We start from the raw sequence: 15322 nt of genomic DNA on the forward strand, positions 1-15322 counted from the left end.
CGAAAAGTCACGTAAGAAAAAATCTGACATTGTGAGATCATCATCATCATCATCATCATCATCAGTTTAAGTAAATAAGTCAACACTCCAACATAAAACTCATTGGAGAGAAAGCCAGCATCAAATCTTATTATGAAATATCTTAACTGCGACATAAACCACGTTCTGGTGACTAAAGAAAACTCTTAATTTTGAAATAAAAAGCTGACATTACATAAGAAAAGATGAAAAAAATCATACTCTTGAAATTCTAATTGTCTCCCTTTTGATACAAAGTCAGAACATCAAAGTCATTTTTCACTGAAGAGCAAGTAACAAGATAAAAAATTGTAAAAAATTAGACAAAGTTAAAATGTAATAAAAATTCAAAAGTGCAAGATAACAGTGAAACTTCTGACTCTTAATTTGTCTTTTTTAATTAGTCATAAATCTTTGTTTTTCTTTTTTATGGAGGCAGCGTGACTCGGTGTTCAGGTGCGTCAGGTTGAAACTGTTATTGTTAAAGTTTCTTCTACACTGAACTGAAACATTAGAGCTTCATTTATTTAAAACCTTTCAAAGCCCATTTTTTAAAGGCACGCTCCCGTTTGTGTAACTAATTTTAAATCCCCACATGAGCTAGTGCAATATAGTTTTTACACATGAAACCAGAGCTTACATGCATTCAGATCTGATCAGCTGTTCACAGCACTTTCTATGGTGGAAAAACGTCAGTACGAACAATCGCATTTCCACTATTACCTGTGAAAACCGGAAGTGATGTCATTCTTCATGGGAAGTGTAGTTCTTTTTCCCTGCAGAGCCTTTCAAATGTTTGCTGGTGTGTTTGACTTTGTTGGAAATACTTTATTTTGACACTGTTTTATTTTGCAAATTGTGCAGAATAATATTTTTGTTTTTCCTGCAGTTTATAAATTTCTCAAAAATGAAACTATGACGACACTCGAAATAAACCTCCTGTGGTTGGACTTTCGAACTTCTTTGCATTGACAGTTTTGAGGGACGCACCTCAGTAGGGATGTTCCTGTGGTTACTCTGGACTTAATGCATACATATTATGAAAATGTGAATTTAACGGTTGTGTTGATGTACAGCAAGTTGAAATGCTCAAAAACGTCACTGCAGCAGGTAAAAATATGAAGATAAACTCTGGTGGACTTGGGTCTGTGATGGTCTTTAAAGGGTTAATGAGTTATCAGTGAGAGTGAAAACCAGACGTGTGGTTTGTGCTCATGTGTCCTACAGTGATCAGCCCCCCCGGAGAGCAGCCCCCCTCCCTCGTTACTGCCTTCCTGATCTGTCTTTGTTGAACTACAGTCTTACGTTTGACCTGATAGATCACAGAACGGATCACACGCTCTACTTCCTCCTGAGATTCGGTCACATTTGTCGAGGCAGAGCACGCCTGCACGTGGAGGATTGTGCTGTCAGTCAGGTCGACCTGCACGTCACCTGATCAGCCTTTCATCCTCGCTCTGCCGCCAATTACCTCTCAACACGGCTCGCACCTGCCAGCCGCCGACTTCGCACGCTTCCTCCGCCGCTTCCTCCGCCGCTCTGGTTTCTACAGACGTGGCAGTTTCCAGTGAAGAACAGCCGCTGTGCATAAAGAAGATCCCGACTCGGTTTTAAAGGATCACGCCATAAGCTGGCTCTCCAGAACCAGAGAGTCAGAGTTTATCTGCAGACAGGTGGATAAAAAACAAGCTTTCGATTTCATTGGGCGCTCTGCGTTATCCTCTGTGATCTGAGCCGTTCTCAGGAACGTTCTGCTGTTCAGGAGGAACCGTGAGTCTTAAAGTCTGACTGTGGGTCTGAAGACGACATTCAAGGCAAGGAATAAGGGTCAAAAACTGCACTTCCTCTAATGTCCACTAGAGGCTCCAGCAGTGACTCGGTCCCTAAACACATTCAGAGTGTGGCTCACAGCAGTCACCTGCAGCTGCTTTATTCTAAGGTAAAACCCAACAATGCAGTCAGGGCAGCCTCTGCAAACGCTGAGGAGGAAGACGTCTGCTTTAACTGGAAGAAACCTGCAACAGAACCAGGCTCAGCGAGCGGCTTCCACCACTGACTCCATGGAAATAATGGACATAGTTAAGCCAGTGTGGGTGCCTTAAGTCTGCACTTTTTTAGTGGCCAGCAGGGGGCGACTCCTCTGGTTGTGAAAGGAGGACCAGAAGGAAATGATCCCACTGCTAAATCATGAAACACTTTCCTGGGTGGATCATAGTCAGCTCCAACACGGAGAGCAGCTTTATGAGTCAGCTAATGCTAATAATGCAGCTTTGGTGCATGAAAGACAGAGGACCAAAGATCGCTAATCAGCAATATCAACAGTAAACTACAAATCAAAGTAGGCACGTGAAGTTGGTGCCTACAGGAATAAATCCAGAAGGAAAACAAAAGGAAATAAAATGCAACATTTCCATGTAAAAAAATAAAAAAATAAGAAATAGGATGCAAAAAAGGTGAAAATTAAATTTAAAAAAAGGTAAACATTTAAGTAAAAAGTTTAGAAATTGAGTATAAAATTGGAAAAATGTAAATAAAAAAAGAGGAAAATAAAATTTAGAAATTGAAATTAAACTTAAAAAAATAGAAATGTAATAAATCCTGTAATAATCCTTCTCCACACTCTCCTGTCATCCGGTTTTAAATAACAGCAAAGAAGGCCAAACTTTTTTTATTTAAAGGGTCTGGGTGACAACAGGAATCATAATTATTCTAATCATATATTCTGTTAACTACAGCCTTTTTAGGAAGTCACTCTTTCATTTCTGTATGTTATTTATTGTTGCCGTTTCGTTCATTCTGACTTCCAACAAGCTTTGAGTGACTGAGTTTATCTGCCAACATTAAATGTGAGCAAATCAGACCTTCATCTGCGACGTGTTTCTGTTTTATAAGAATAAATGAAACATTACCGTCTCTGTCGGGGATCTGCAGCCTCCAAATGAACCGTCTTCCATTTGTCTCGTTCAGAATTTCACGGCTCGTTTTGCATTTTATTTTCATACAAACACTTTGTCTATTTACAGCCGCAGCGTGTTTTCATAAAGCTGCTGAAATGTGTCAGCGTCGTGCCAATACTGTGTAATTATCAGCGAGCAGATTCCTGCCTGCCGTCACACCCAGAGGACGCCGCCGTGTGTGGGTGACAGCTAAACGTCTGCCTCCATCAAATCCCCAAACACGGCAGATATGAATTGCAAAGCGCCGAAATTGGCTAAAAACCCCTCCCTGTGTGTGTGTGTGTGTGTGTGTGTGTGTGTGTGTGTGTGTGTGTGTGTGTTTGCAGCATAGTTTCAATTTCCAATTTGCAATCTTTCCAGTGTCTCCTCAGCATATGTTTACTGTATCGCAGCCAGGATTCTCACGCCTACACACTTCCTGTCTCTCTCACACACACACACACACACACACACACACACACACACACACACACACACACACACACACACACACACGTGGTCGGTGTTTCAGGTCGTCCTGCAGTCAGAGGTGAAGCTCCATCCAAAGTTATTTTTACCAGTGAATGTGAGAACCTGAGCGATCAGAGCGACTTTAAAGCGAGCTGCTGTCGGCGCTGAATTATTGAACGTTCTGAGGCAGAAAGCGTCAATATTACAAACACCTTTCATCTCAATTACATTTAAGCCGTACAGGTTTCTCCGCTCGCGCGGGCGGCACAGAGAGAAGAGATGTTTTGTCTTGGACTCGGCTCGCCCAGGGATCCAAAGCCACGCCACGTGATTGGGTCACAAAATAATCATCATTCTGATTTTGTCTTGATTGAAATCTCTATAATTTAACATCATGTTTGACGTGAAGTGAGAATTCAGCGGTCCAGAGTTCCCAGTCTGAGGGTTCAGCAGGGGCGCCCCCTCATGTTGGTCTGTTAGCTCAGAACATTGGAACCGCCCAGTCGGTCCATGATGGCGGCAGGGAGCGCAGATGGAGACGCTGTAGCCCGTACCGCCACTGTTGTGTGTCTGATGGCTAAACGAGCCACGCCCACAGCACCGAACATGGCGCCTCTTTAAGTTGCATTTCTACGATAACCTACACATTTGAAAAGGCACCGCTTTTACTTTGAAGGCAAAGAGCACCCCCTAGCAACCAATAGAGGGTTTTGATGGTTGCAGGTAGCGGTTGCGGAACAGCTGTGTTTCCCTAGTAACCAGTGGTTACCAGGTAGATCTTGAATGGGCCTTTAGCTATCAGTTTGACACTGATTGCCAGCAACCTCCAGTAACCAGTCAAAACCAGTAAGGGAACAATACTGGCTGTTGACCAGTCTCCAGGTCTGAGGCCTAAAGCACGCCAGGACAGTAAATCATGTTCCTCCACGTGTGGCGACGCTGCAGTGCATCGTGGGTGATAATTTTTTACTTTGCATACTCCTGACAGTAATGCCTCATCTTTGTGTTTGTTGCATTCATGAACTTTAAGAAGTAGGATAATAAAAAGAGTTTGTTTACATTTAACCACTGCGCATGCTGCAACAGCTGCAACAGCCGCGGTTCTTTACATATGTTCTTTAAAAATGTGCCACCCAAGCACTAAATTAAGAAAAGAAACCTAGCTGAACCTCGGGGGCTAGCGTGGATGAATCCTCATGTGAGAGATTTGTTTGATGAGCTCCATCTGCTCTCAGACTTCAGTCAAATTAAACTCAACCTGCATTATTTTTGTCTTTATTTTGCTAAAAGTTTAGTTTCTTGCTAAAGTTCGTGCAGCTGGGCGTACCTGCAGCAGCACAGGTCGGACTCGGTGTCCTGCAGGGCTCTGCAGCTACACGCTGATAAACACATCCGGCTGACGGCGCGACGCCGGTCACCCGATGGGCTTCATCCGTGCTCACGGTGGTGTTTGTGGCGTCCTCTGGACTGTGGTGGCCTGTGAGCTGGATAGATTCTGTCGCTGTCATAAGCTTCAGGTCTTCTGACTCCGTGCAGATATTTCCGGCCCTGGCAGTGAAGGTCGTCGGCCTGCTGTACGGGAACTTCAGTTATCTTTGTGTTTTGCCGGCTCCACATATTCCAGCTGCTGTTTGCTGAATCTGACAGATCGGGGGAGAAAAACCGAGCTTTGAGCTGCCACAACAGAGGATGATTGATTCGGATCGGCCCTCGCTGTCCCTCAGGACGGCGACGGCTCCGACCGATCGATGCACTGACCGACCGACCGGCCTCTTACATTCATAAAGAAGCTCCGAGCTGCCGCTGCCGGGCTGGATTTCCATGAAGACAAAGAGTTTGCCGACGGCACAGAGCCTCCATGTAATATTAATGAACGATGAGAAGGAAAAAAGGAGTATTACAATGAAAACAAATAAATCAGGGAGGATAAATAATGCTCATCTACGAGCTCCGCTGCTGTTTCATTCACAAACTCCCTCACGTGAAGCCGGCACTGCTCAGGTGTTTCAGGTGTTTCCTGCAGTGCCGCAGTGACCCGGAGGCTCCTGGAAGGGGTTTTTAAAGCCATGATTAAAGCTGACGCAGGTTTAACTGGACGTCTGTTCTTCAAAGCTGGTTTCAGTCATGTGACTGGTTCAGGTGGGAAACAGGAAGCTGGAGGAGACTTTTTATCCTTTTTCTTCCATCATACTCAGTGTGGTGAAGGCAGCTTCTCCCGAGCATCTCCCCTCGTTTAACTGGACTCAGAATAAAAGTAAAGTTTCTGTCGCTGCAGAGAAGAGAGTGTCTGTGTGAGCAGAGACGACAGCAGACTGCAGGAGAGGAAGAACAAACAGGATGATGGACGCTGAGCTGCAGTACTGTGCAGTAGTGACAGTCTCACAGTGCAAACCTCTGGTTACGCTGAGAAGAAGAACTGCAGAGTGACAAACGGCTCCTGATATGAAGCGTATCACATCATCTGTAACATGGTGATGGCAGCGTTATGGGCGTGATCCGATGTGTTGGCGTTTTTCCTACACCATCATTGTAGTGTTGTCCAGGGTCAGTGCTGCAACTGACCAATCACATTGTCTGGATATTCAGTTAGCATTAGCCAATGAGTTAGCTAATGCTTTTAAAAACTATCAGTACCAAACCAACACAAGTAACCTAAATTTGACTAACAGCAAACCAGACGTCATCGTGTATTTATTGTATGTTTATTTATTTTTATAGATTAATAAAGGAAAGACTGGAATGCTTCCCGTTTGTTCCAGAGTTTTAATCGTGTCCAAATTCATGGGCTGCATCCTCCTGAGGACCCGGCCTTCGCGGTCTACGTGGGCGGGTCCTCAGAAGGTCGGGTCGGCCGGAAGTAAACAGCGGTGAAATGTGACGGTCTATCTTTCTGATTAGCGTCACCGCTGTCTCGGTGGAGTTTAATCAACTCGGCCATCTGCTCCTTGCTGACGTCACAGTGGCTATAGGCTGTGTTTTAAATACAACCGTGATGCTAAATCTATGATAAGAACTCTACCGCAGCCTCATACGTGGGACCTTCAAAAAGCTACGATGGTGTTGAAATCAAGCTGAAAGCTTTTAAGGAGAGCGTTTGCTAATATTTGCACGGTGGCTACGTCCTTGTTTCCACACTCTGCGGCGTGAGCAGCGGTTTGTTGTTTATTTCAGTTTAAAACAAAGCAGTTTGGAGGCACATTTTACTTCCCAGACCATCAGTTTTATTTTGTTTTTCTTGTTAGCCTCTCCTGACAGCTCACTTCTGCTCTAGCGTCTATAAATCAAGCGAACCTTTAGCCTTTGTGAGCACTGTGTGTGGGGTGCTGCTTCAACAGATGCAACAAAGATGGAGGAGGAGGAGGACGAGGTGACAGTGTAGGGGGGTTAAAGAGAAGCTTGGGGAGGAGGAGGAGGAGTGAAGATGGATGCGGGGTCGTTCCGGGACGTGCTGTTTTAAATAAACGTTGCTGTATCGACTACAGCGCCTGTAAATCCTGCTGCAGCCCGGCCGCCCCACAGGCACACTTATCATGACACACACACACACACACATACACACACACACACACACACACACACACACACACACACACTCTGATGCATAGATGCTGCAGTCGCGCTGCTTTATGGCTGCATATATACAGCGTGTCAGGCAGATAACTGTCCTCCTTCACACCGCAGGTCATGAAATAACCGACGTTCCTCAGCAGCAGCAGAACCACGCGCACATGAAAAACTTTATCAATCAGTCAAACTTTATTAGTATAACACATTCGTACAGGTCAGCATGACTCAGAGCGCCTCGCGGGGGATTTATTAAGCCGATACGAGGACAGATCAAATGTAAACACAACAGTGTGAAGCTGGAAGTCAGAGTGAAACGAAGGAAGGTGGATTAAACTCGACAGGATGCTACAAATCTGAAATGATTCACGAGCGTTTTCTCAACCATCCATCAGAGTTTGGGCAGGCTCGTTTCCCTCGGGCAGATCCAGGTTTCACTGCGTTTCTGTGATAATTAACTTGAGAAGATTTGAAACTTGCTACAGATACATGATCCATAAAGCTTACAACCTATTATTGCTAAAGAACACACACACATTGTGTTCAGGAAGCACGAACCTGAGCAGTGAGTCGCGCCACACTGTCCTGAAGTCTCGCTCTATCGTATGAACTGTATGTCAGAGCTGCATTAATTATTCATGCCATTCAGTGAGGAGCTGGAAACGCTCCTCAGGGATTTGGGTCCATGTTGGCACAACAGCCTCACAGAGCTGATGCACATTTGTTTGCTGCATTTGTGATATGAATCCTGCTGCACCACAGCCCAAAGGTTCCTGAGGTCTGGTGAATTTGGAGGCCATTTGAGTGCCGTGAGCTCATCATCATGTTTTAAAACCAGGTTTACTATCTGAATGTCGCAGCAAAAACTCATCAAGCCGGGCGGCGTTTGGTGAGCTGTGTGAATTGTAACCTCAGTTCCCTGTTTTTAGCAGAAAGGCGTTGAACGATCCTCTGTAAACCCTAGAGACGGTTGTGTCCGTAAATCCCTGCAGTACTCTGTCGAGCTCATCTGGGATCAACAACCATACAATGTTCAAAGTAACTGAAATCCCATTTCTTTCCATTCTGATGTTTAAACTTTAGCAACTCCTGAGTTGGTGCCATGTGATTAGCTGATTAGATATTTGTGTTAGCAAGCAGCTGAACACCTGATACCTGCTGAAGTGGTGAGTGTGGTGTATACCTCAGTGTTAGTGCAGTAATAGCAAAGCTGACTTGGATGTAAAGTTCCATCAGTGTCAGATAGATGCTGCATAGCTAATTTACAGCTAGCTGGCTAACTGCCACCATGTTGGCTGTTACTTTGGAAAGCAAGTGTTACTTACACATCTTTGCTTTCTGCCACTGATGTCTAAAATCTTGTGTAGTTTAGTTGAAATATGTGTCATGGATCAGTTTAGCTGCTTAAAGTAGCTAGCCAATTGTATCCGAGTTTGCCGGCTAGCTTTAACTTAGCTGCGGTGCCTGATGTTAGCTAACCTGATGTTAGCTAACATCAGGCGCAATAAAGACGGCCTTTTGTCCTCTTGTGTGTCATTTCGTGACATTTGTGATTAGTCAACTCTATTTCTAAGCTAATACTAGCTAGTGTTGCTAACTGTTGGAGCTAAAAAGGGAAATAGAGGTGTTCTGAGTGGGTACGAGTATCTAACCCTTCACTCAAATTTATTGTGCATCGTACAGAAAAGACTCCACAGGCTGTTGGAGGCAGCAGAGAGATTCGGGGAAGATCTTATTGCATTAAAATAGTTAGTAATACATGAAGAAAATGTTAAAGTGCACGTTTATCATGGCAGTAGACTAGCCTAGAAGGTTTAGTCTCTACAAAGTAAGATAAAAATGATATACTTAGTCCATTATTGGGTGCATAATTTACTGTAGACATAAAAAAAAAATCATGTAGTCATGCATCACAGGGTAACATCTTTAAAAATCTGTCATTATAAGGATAGAAGTGAGTTTAATGCTCCTCTACGGCTCATAAAAGATGTTAATCGATGTGTATTTTTACTGCGTTAAACCATCACCACTCTGCATTTCATTCAGGGAGAATAACGGCGAGAGGGGGGCGTCCCAGGTTGTGTAACTGTCTGTGCTGACGAGTGAGTTGTGTGTGTCGTGAACAGGAAGACAGACGTGAGCCGCAGGAAGTGGTCACAGTGCCAGAGAGGGACTCCCTCTGATGGGAGGGGGCGAGTGACACTGATGCTCCTGCAGAGGCGGCGAGAGAGAAGCCACCTGCTCATTCACACGCCGTCGGGTTTCCATCACTTCAGAGGACATCACATGACTTCTGTTCATTTCCTGCAGAGGAAACAAAACAGGTCAATAATTGGGAAAGACGCCATCATTGCCCCGGAGCCCTCCCGCCTACGGCTACCACCATCAGGCCGTCACTGTGAAGTTTAACCTTTAAAAATAACCTTCGTCCTCTCATTAACGTTGACACACACAGTACGGACGCACACACAGACTCGTACAGAAACAAATAGATAAATGAATTCGGGGACGTGCCAGACGTCAAAAGGTCCCTGAGTGTAAGCACCTGTTTACATGCAAGCTGTCCTCAGACGTGTACAACATATACTTATAGTTTTATTTAGATACAGCCGGACCTGAATCAAACCGTCTTCAGTTGGCTAATTTACATTTTTAGTGTTGGTAATGTCACTGTGTTGGTTTGTGTTTGATACAAAAATATTCCACTCCTCTGACTTTGACTGCTGTCTCTTTCTCCATCTTTGGTTTCTGCACAGGAATAATAAAAACTAAAGTGATCACTCAGGCTCCTGTATATGCAGCAGGGTTTGGATTAAACAGGATTCAAATGAACGCTTGGCCAGCTGGTTGCATTAGCAGTTAGCATTAGCCTGTGAATGGGAACGGCAGTGATGCTGCTGTAGATTAACCTCTACAGCTACGTTCCTATGCTCACCTCCAGCTCTGTGTAGTGACCATAACAATGAGATCAAACCAAATCAGACCAAAGTAGCAGAAATTAGTTTCCTCTGAAGGGAGTCTGGGCTCCGCCTTGGACTGGATGAGGAGCTCCATCTTTTCAGAAGAGCTCAAAATAGAGCCACTACTCCTCCACATCAAAAGGAGGCAGTTAGATGGTTTGGGTATTTGATTAGAAGGCCTCCTAGGTGAGGCATGTCCTACCAGGAGGAGGCCCTGCAGCATCAGGGCCTCCTTCTTCTGGAGGAGGCGGCTGCAGCAGAAAATGGATGGATGCTATTCGCCTGTAACTTTCCTAAACAGCCTTTCATAAACAGAATTTCTCTCACCTTTAAGCGCAGCCTCGGTTTAGCTGAGGTCCCAGAGCGTCCTGCCTCGGATGGACGTTTGCTGGATGAATTTATGTCAGGTACAGTACGTCTCTGTGCCTGCAGGCCTCTCCCTGCTCCTCTCTCCCTCTGCAGTGTGTAATTTACCGCCTCTCTCCATCACGGCGTCACTTTTTACAGGCTGAATGAATCCCTCTGCGCTAAATCCGCTGCTGGAGAACGCCTCTGTGTGCGTTTGTGTGTCGCTTTACGTCTTCGTGTCACTCGCACGGCGCTGAACTTCACGTCTGACTGACGTCCGTTTCATCACGTGCGCCTGCGCGTGCGTGTTCACGTGACACTGTAACCTCGGCGCCCGTCGGGTTTGTCTGAGGCGCCGTGTTTCCCGCTGTCTTCGTTTTTTGTCACATCCAGACTTCTTTTCTCCGTCTTTCTGACGCGCGTTGGACTTTTTTCCCTTTCTTGTCGTGTTTGGACGGAGCGCCGCAGCGCGTCCTTGGCGCCGTCTCTCTTGCCACCTTTCTTCAGCTGGCAGCTTCAGAAGTCACATCACAGCTTCACCGTTGGCTGCAGCCCGATGCTGGTTAGTCAGAACAACTTACTGGCAGCCAAACAAGGGAATTTCTCAGCAACTTTCACACATGATGAATCATGTTTCACTTCCTCCATCGCCACACATTTTATCTGCAACAGTAATTTGTCACATTTCTCTTGTTGGATACTTTATTTGTTCATTTATTAAAGAAACAGCGGAGTGTGGAAACGGTTTTTACCCACCGCCGCACACAGATTGGACGCTCGCCTTTGACTCAGCCACTCATGTGCTCATCTTTAAAAGACTAATCTTGGTCTGAACCTTAAGCCTTGCTCAGAAAAAGACGTGTGGGAAGTTATTTTTGTTGTTTCAGTACGTGTTCCTTCTTCTGAAGCCTGTGCTGAATTTGGAAAAAGGGTGTTTGAATACACGCCTCCCTCTGCTGGGACTCGGCTAAAGAGTTTGTCCAAGTCTCTTGATCGCACGTGGACATCGCAGGCCTCTGCATGTGAAAGTAATGAAAGCTTGAGTACGTCAGGAAATCAGAGATTGTTTGTGACAAGCCCATTTGTGAATCGGGCGTCTCAGCAGGTCCACCAAACCTCCGCCTGACCCTCATCAATCTGCTCCTCCTGTGGGTGGAGGGTCGTTTCGACTGATCCCGATTTTGGCTCGATGAGTGACAGGACGTTAGTGGGTGGATGGATCCTTCAGGCACACTCTCGACCGTTTTAGTTTGCGACAGCAACCCTCACTCTAAAGCCAGTCCTCCACCTGCTGCACCTCACAGAGGACCTCCATGTCAAAGGGAGGACTGCAGATACCCACTGCAGTCTGAGACGGAGGACTTGGAGTCTGTCCCAGTGTGCACTGAGAGTCTGGAGGTTTAGAAAAAGTCAAAGAGGGGAAAATCTGCAGCTCTGGAGGAATAAACTCAGCAGCTTTGTGATCTCTGTGCTCTTCGCATGAGACAAAAAGGACGACGACTCACAGCGTCGTGGGAAACATCTGGGTTTAAACAGAAGTCTTATTGGTAAACACCTCCGAGCTGGAGGGAATCATCGTTTCCCTGAAATCATCTGCTCGGGGGAACGAGTTCCTGGCACTCTCTCCATCCTGTTTTCCCAAATTAAATGTTCCAGAAGGTCAACAGCCGTGTCAGAGTCTTCTCAGACACACCGACTCCAGCTGTTAAACATCCTAATCTGTGTGTGTGTTTGGACACGGCTCGGGGTGAACGAACATGGAGCTGCGAGCAGAGCGGCGTGGTTACCCGTACACAGCCGCTCTGCCACAGGACTCATTAAAATTTGATCTGATCTAATGTTTTGCTTTGCTCGACTTCTCGACTCTGTTTAAAAAAAATCCTTTCCTTCTTTAGAGTCTCTCTCTTCCTCTCTCTGCTCTTGGGTATATTCATTTGGTCACTATGATGAGTGACCTTTGACCTCACTCAAAGGTCACTCAGGTGTGTAACCTGAAATAGAAACTAAGAGCAGCTTTTTGTTTTGTAAAGGCTGAAGATTGAAGTGATATTAAAACATAAAGGAAATGAAGAAACACGAACGTTACAGTCTGATGTTTGGTTGACCCATCCACCAACCCCACCTCCTCCTCCACCTACAGGGAGCTCTTTGAGGTTTTGCTGAGACCTTTGAACTCTTCCAAACTTCAGACCGTCACAGCCAGATTAAAAAAGCTGAAACAACAGCCTCACAAAGCTCATGGGCCCAACAGGAAGTGTGTCCATCGTTGTTTTCATCGATTGGTTCTGATCTTCTGACAATCTTCTCGTTGGGGATGATTCTTCATTTTCACACTTGCTGATGCTGTTACACTAATATGATTATGATGGATTTCTTTTTGCCACAGTCAAAAATCGGAGGCACTACCAAAGCGTTGTGTAATGTTGTTTATAACTCCAGAAATATTCTAAAATCACAATAATTTATTTCCTTCTCTGGAAGCTGCAAACTTTCGTTCAGCCGGCGGTCCGTAAAGCGCCTCGTGTTTCCATCCGTCCGTGGTAACTGCAGCTTAATGCCAGCTCTGCAGTTTATTACATAAATCATGTGTATTTACTCTACATGTGTGTCCGTGTGTGTGGGCGCTCATATGTGCATGTGTGGCGGCGGCGTTTGGCGCCATGGGAACAGGCATATGGTGCTGATCGCATGCTAGGAAGGTCAGCTCCGACGAGAGGAAAAAGGAAGAGACAGAAGCTGAGACGGAGGCAAGTTTTGGACGCATTTTCAGAGTGACGCTCGAGAGAAGAAAGATGGAGGTGTTGTGTCTTAAAAATCATTAGACTGAACCCCCACAGAGGGACAGCGGCAGGTACGCCCACTGCAGGGCGACTGGATAGGTCACATGACCTTTAGTCAGAAGGATGACAGACGCCTTCACGTTTCTCTCAGGTCCACAGAGAGATTGAAGATTTTACTCATTTTACTCCAGCGTGTGGCATTGATCAATAAATCAGTAAAAAGCTGTTTCAAAGCTTTGGTATAATATAAGAAAGTATCTTTATGAAGCTCAGCAAACCTAATAGAACAAAAGACAATGATAAAATCAGTGTAACAAAAACCAATCAGTGCAAATATCAGGATGTTATTAAAGTGACTTTTTATGTATTTATTTGATCGAATGGCCGACCTGGACTTCATGACATGTTGCATTTCAGTGATCGGGAAAGTATCACTGACTAAACCTGGGTCGAGTCAGAGCTAGGCTGAAGCTGGAAGATGCTTCCTTTCAAATCAAGTGTCTAACACTTCCTTTGTTATAACATTTCTTTTAGTGTTTGCCAAACAGGTCAAAATGACCTATGAGGAAATGGATCTGAACCTGATGCTGACCCCAAACAGGTCACAGAGTAGGAGGAGCTTAAAAAGATATCAGAAGTTATTGGGAATGGGAAGAGTTCAGTACATTTAAGTCATTGGTGTTTGTGAACATAAGCAGTTAAAACATGGACGTAGTTTCCAGGTTTGAAGGCGATACCTGTGGTCAGGCTTCAGAAAGGAGGATTATCCAGGGTAGGCTCGTTGGTTAATGACTTTAAATTGACACGTCGTTAGCCAATGAGTGTTTGGTGTCACCGTTAAATTCCCCTCCAATTTCAAAACACTGATATGGGGAAAACACTCACCTCGAGACTTGAGAACAGGATGCAGTAACCCAGAGGGTGGCGTCCTCTACGTCCATCGCTGATGCTGAACAAGAAGCTTTTTAGTTTCTGGTCTTGCAAAGATTGTTGCTGGCCTGGACTGTGGAGGTGAACCTGCTCAGCAGCTACCTCCTTCAACAGCTTAGTCTAACTGTGTGGTTTAAGATGAGGTAAGATGCCCTTATTCGTCACAGAGTTGTTCACATTGTCACAGCAGCAGAGTGGACAGGGCAGTATATATTTATGCTGTTAGTGCAATAACTAAGTGTTGTCATCAGTAAAGCTCACACAGACATCCAGAAAGTAATTTATGAATTACAGATTCCACGTTATTAAAACATGTAATAGAAACATAAGAGGACCCGAAACGCTGCCCTGAGGGACTCCACATGTCAGATGTTAACTTCTTGATCATTTATCCTTGAAGCCTTGACCGTCTGAGGACAAATATGAGGCAAACCATTTCAGGTTGGACCCACACTGACCTCCCATCATTAAACTGATGCTTGTTTTCCTCTCTTTGCCCCTCAGGCTTAATGTTTCAGTTCACAGAAGTGTATTAATATCTATGACGCTGACAGTAAAGCCCACAAACACATTAAAGCTCCACAGAGAGGACGTCTGTTCTGGTCTTTGCATAACCTTTCCTTTAGCGCCAGTTTTCAAACAAATTATGAACAGTGTGTACAAGACAAATCATGGTCGAGCTGCCGTGACCTTTACCGAATATATTAATGCTCCTCTGAGGAAGAATTTGTTGATTTGTCAGCTTTTATTCTATCTTTGTTTGGTACTGTCTGGCGTGATGAATGGTGAAGCCTGTGGGCGATTCAGGCTGTGTCACCTCAGAGTAATACCTCTCGACTCCATCATCCTGTTAAAGTCAGAATAACCTTGAGATGTGTTTTCTGGAAGAAACAGGTTTGTGTGTGTGTGTGTGTGTGTGTGTGTGTGTGTGTGTGTGTGTGTGTGTGTGTGTGTGTGTGTGTGTGTGTGTGTGTGTGTGTGTGTGTGTGTGTGTGACCTCCGTGCTGGCCTGTACGGTTCAGTATAATATGACACCAGCTGCAGAGGAAAGGTAAAAAGCTTCTTGGATTAAGGAACAATAATCCTTTCTGCTGCAATGCCACTGCAATGCAACACCCTTTGTCTTATTCAGGGATGCTCCTCAAGAGTGTGTGTGTGTGTGTGTGTGTGTACAAATATTTGAGGGGTGTGGGTAAAAGGGCGATGGTGTCGCCTCCTGTCAGAGGATAAATGATGGAAAGCAGTAAAAGGATGGCGCCTCGTTTTAACCTTTGCTGTTTTCGATGTTTGTCCATTAGTGCAATTATAAATGAAG

At 45.1% G+C, this 15322-nt stretch overlaps 1 protein-coding gene across 5 annotated transcripts in view; it reads left to right on the forward strand.

The window, feature by feature from the left end:
* The window catches only part of fars2 (phenylalanyl-tRNA synthetase 2, mitochondrial), a 139108-nt gene that overhangs the window by 23229 nt on the left and 100557 nt on the right, over nt 1–15322 (forward strand). Inside the window, exons 1-2 of one of the 5 annotated variants that reach the window (XM_026180530.1) lie at nt 7712–8155; nt 9116–9313. The exons of 3 other annotated variants lie outside the window; for them this stretch is intronic. The gene's annotated coding sequence lies outside the window, so the exon portion shown is untranslated. Of the gene's footprint in view, nt 1–7711; nt 8156–8830; nt 9314–15322 lie in introns of those variants that run through there. One more of the 5 variants, XM_026180531.1, reaches the window with a different exon arrangement.

The sequence above is a fragment of the Astatotilapia calliptera genome, chromosome 9, assembly GCF_900246225.1.
Source record: "Astatotilapia calliptera chromosome 9, fAstCal1.2, whole genome shotgun sequence".
NCBI lineage: Eukaryota > Metazoa > Chordata > Actinopteri > Cichliformes > Cichlidae > Astatotilapia > Astatotilapia calliptera.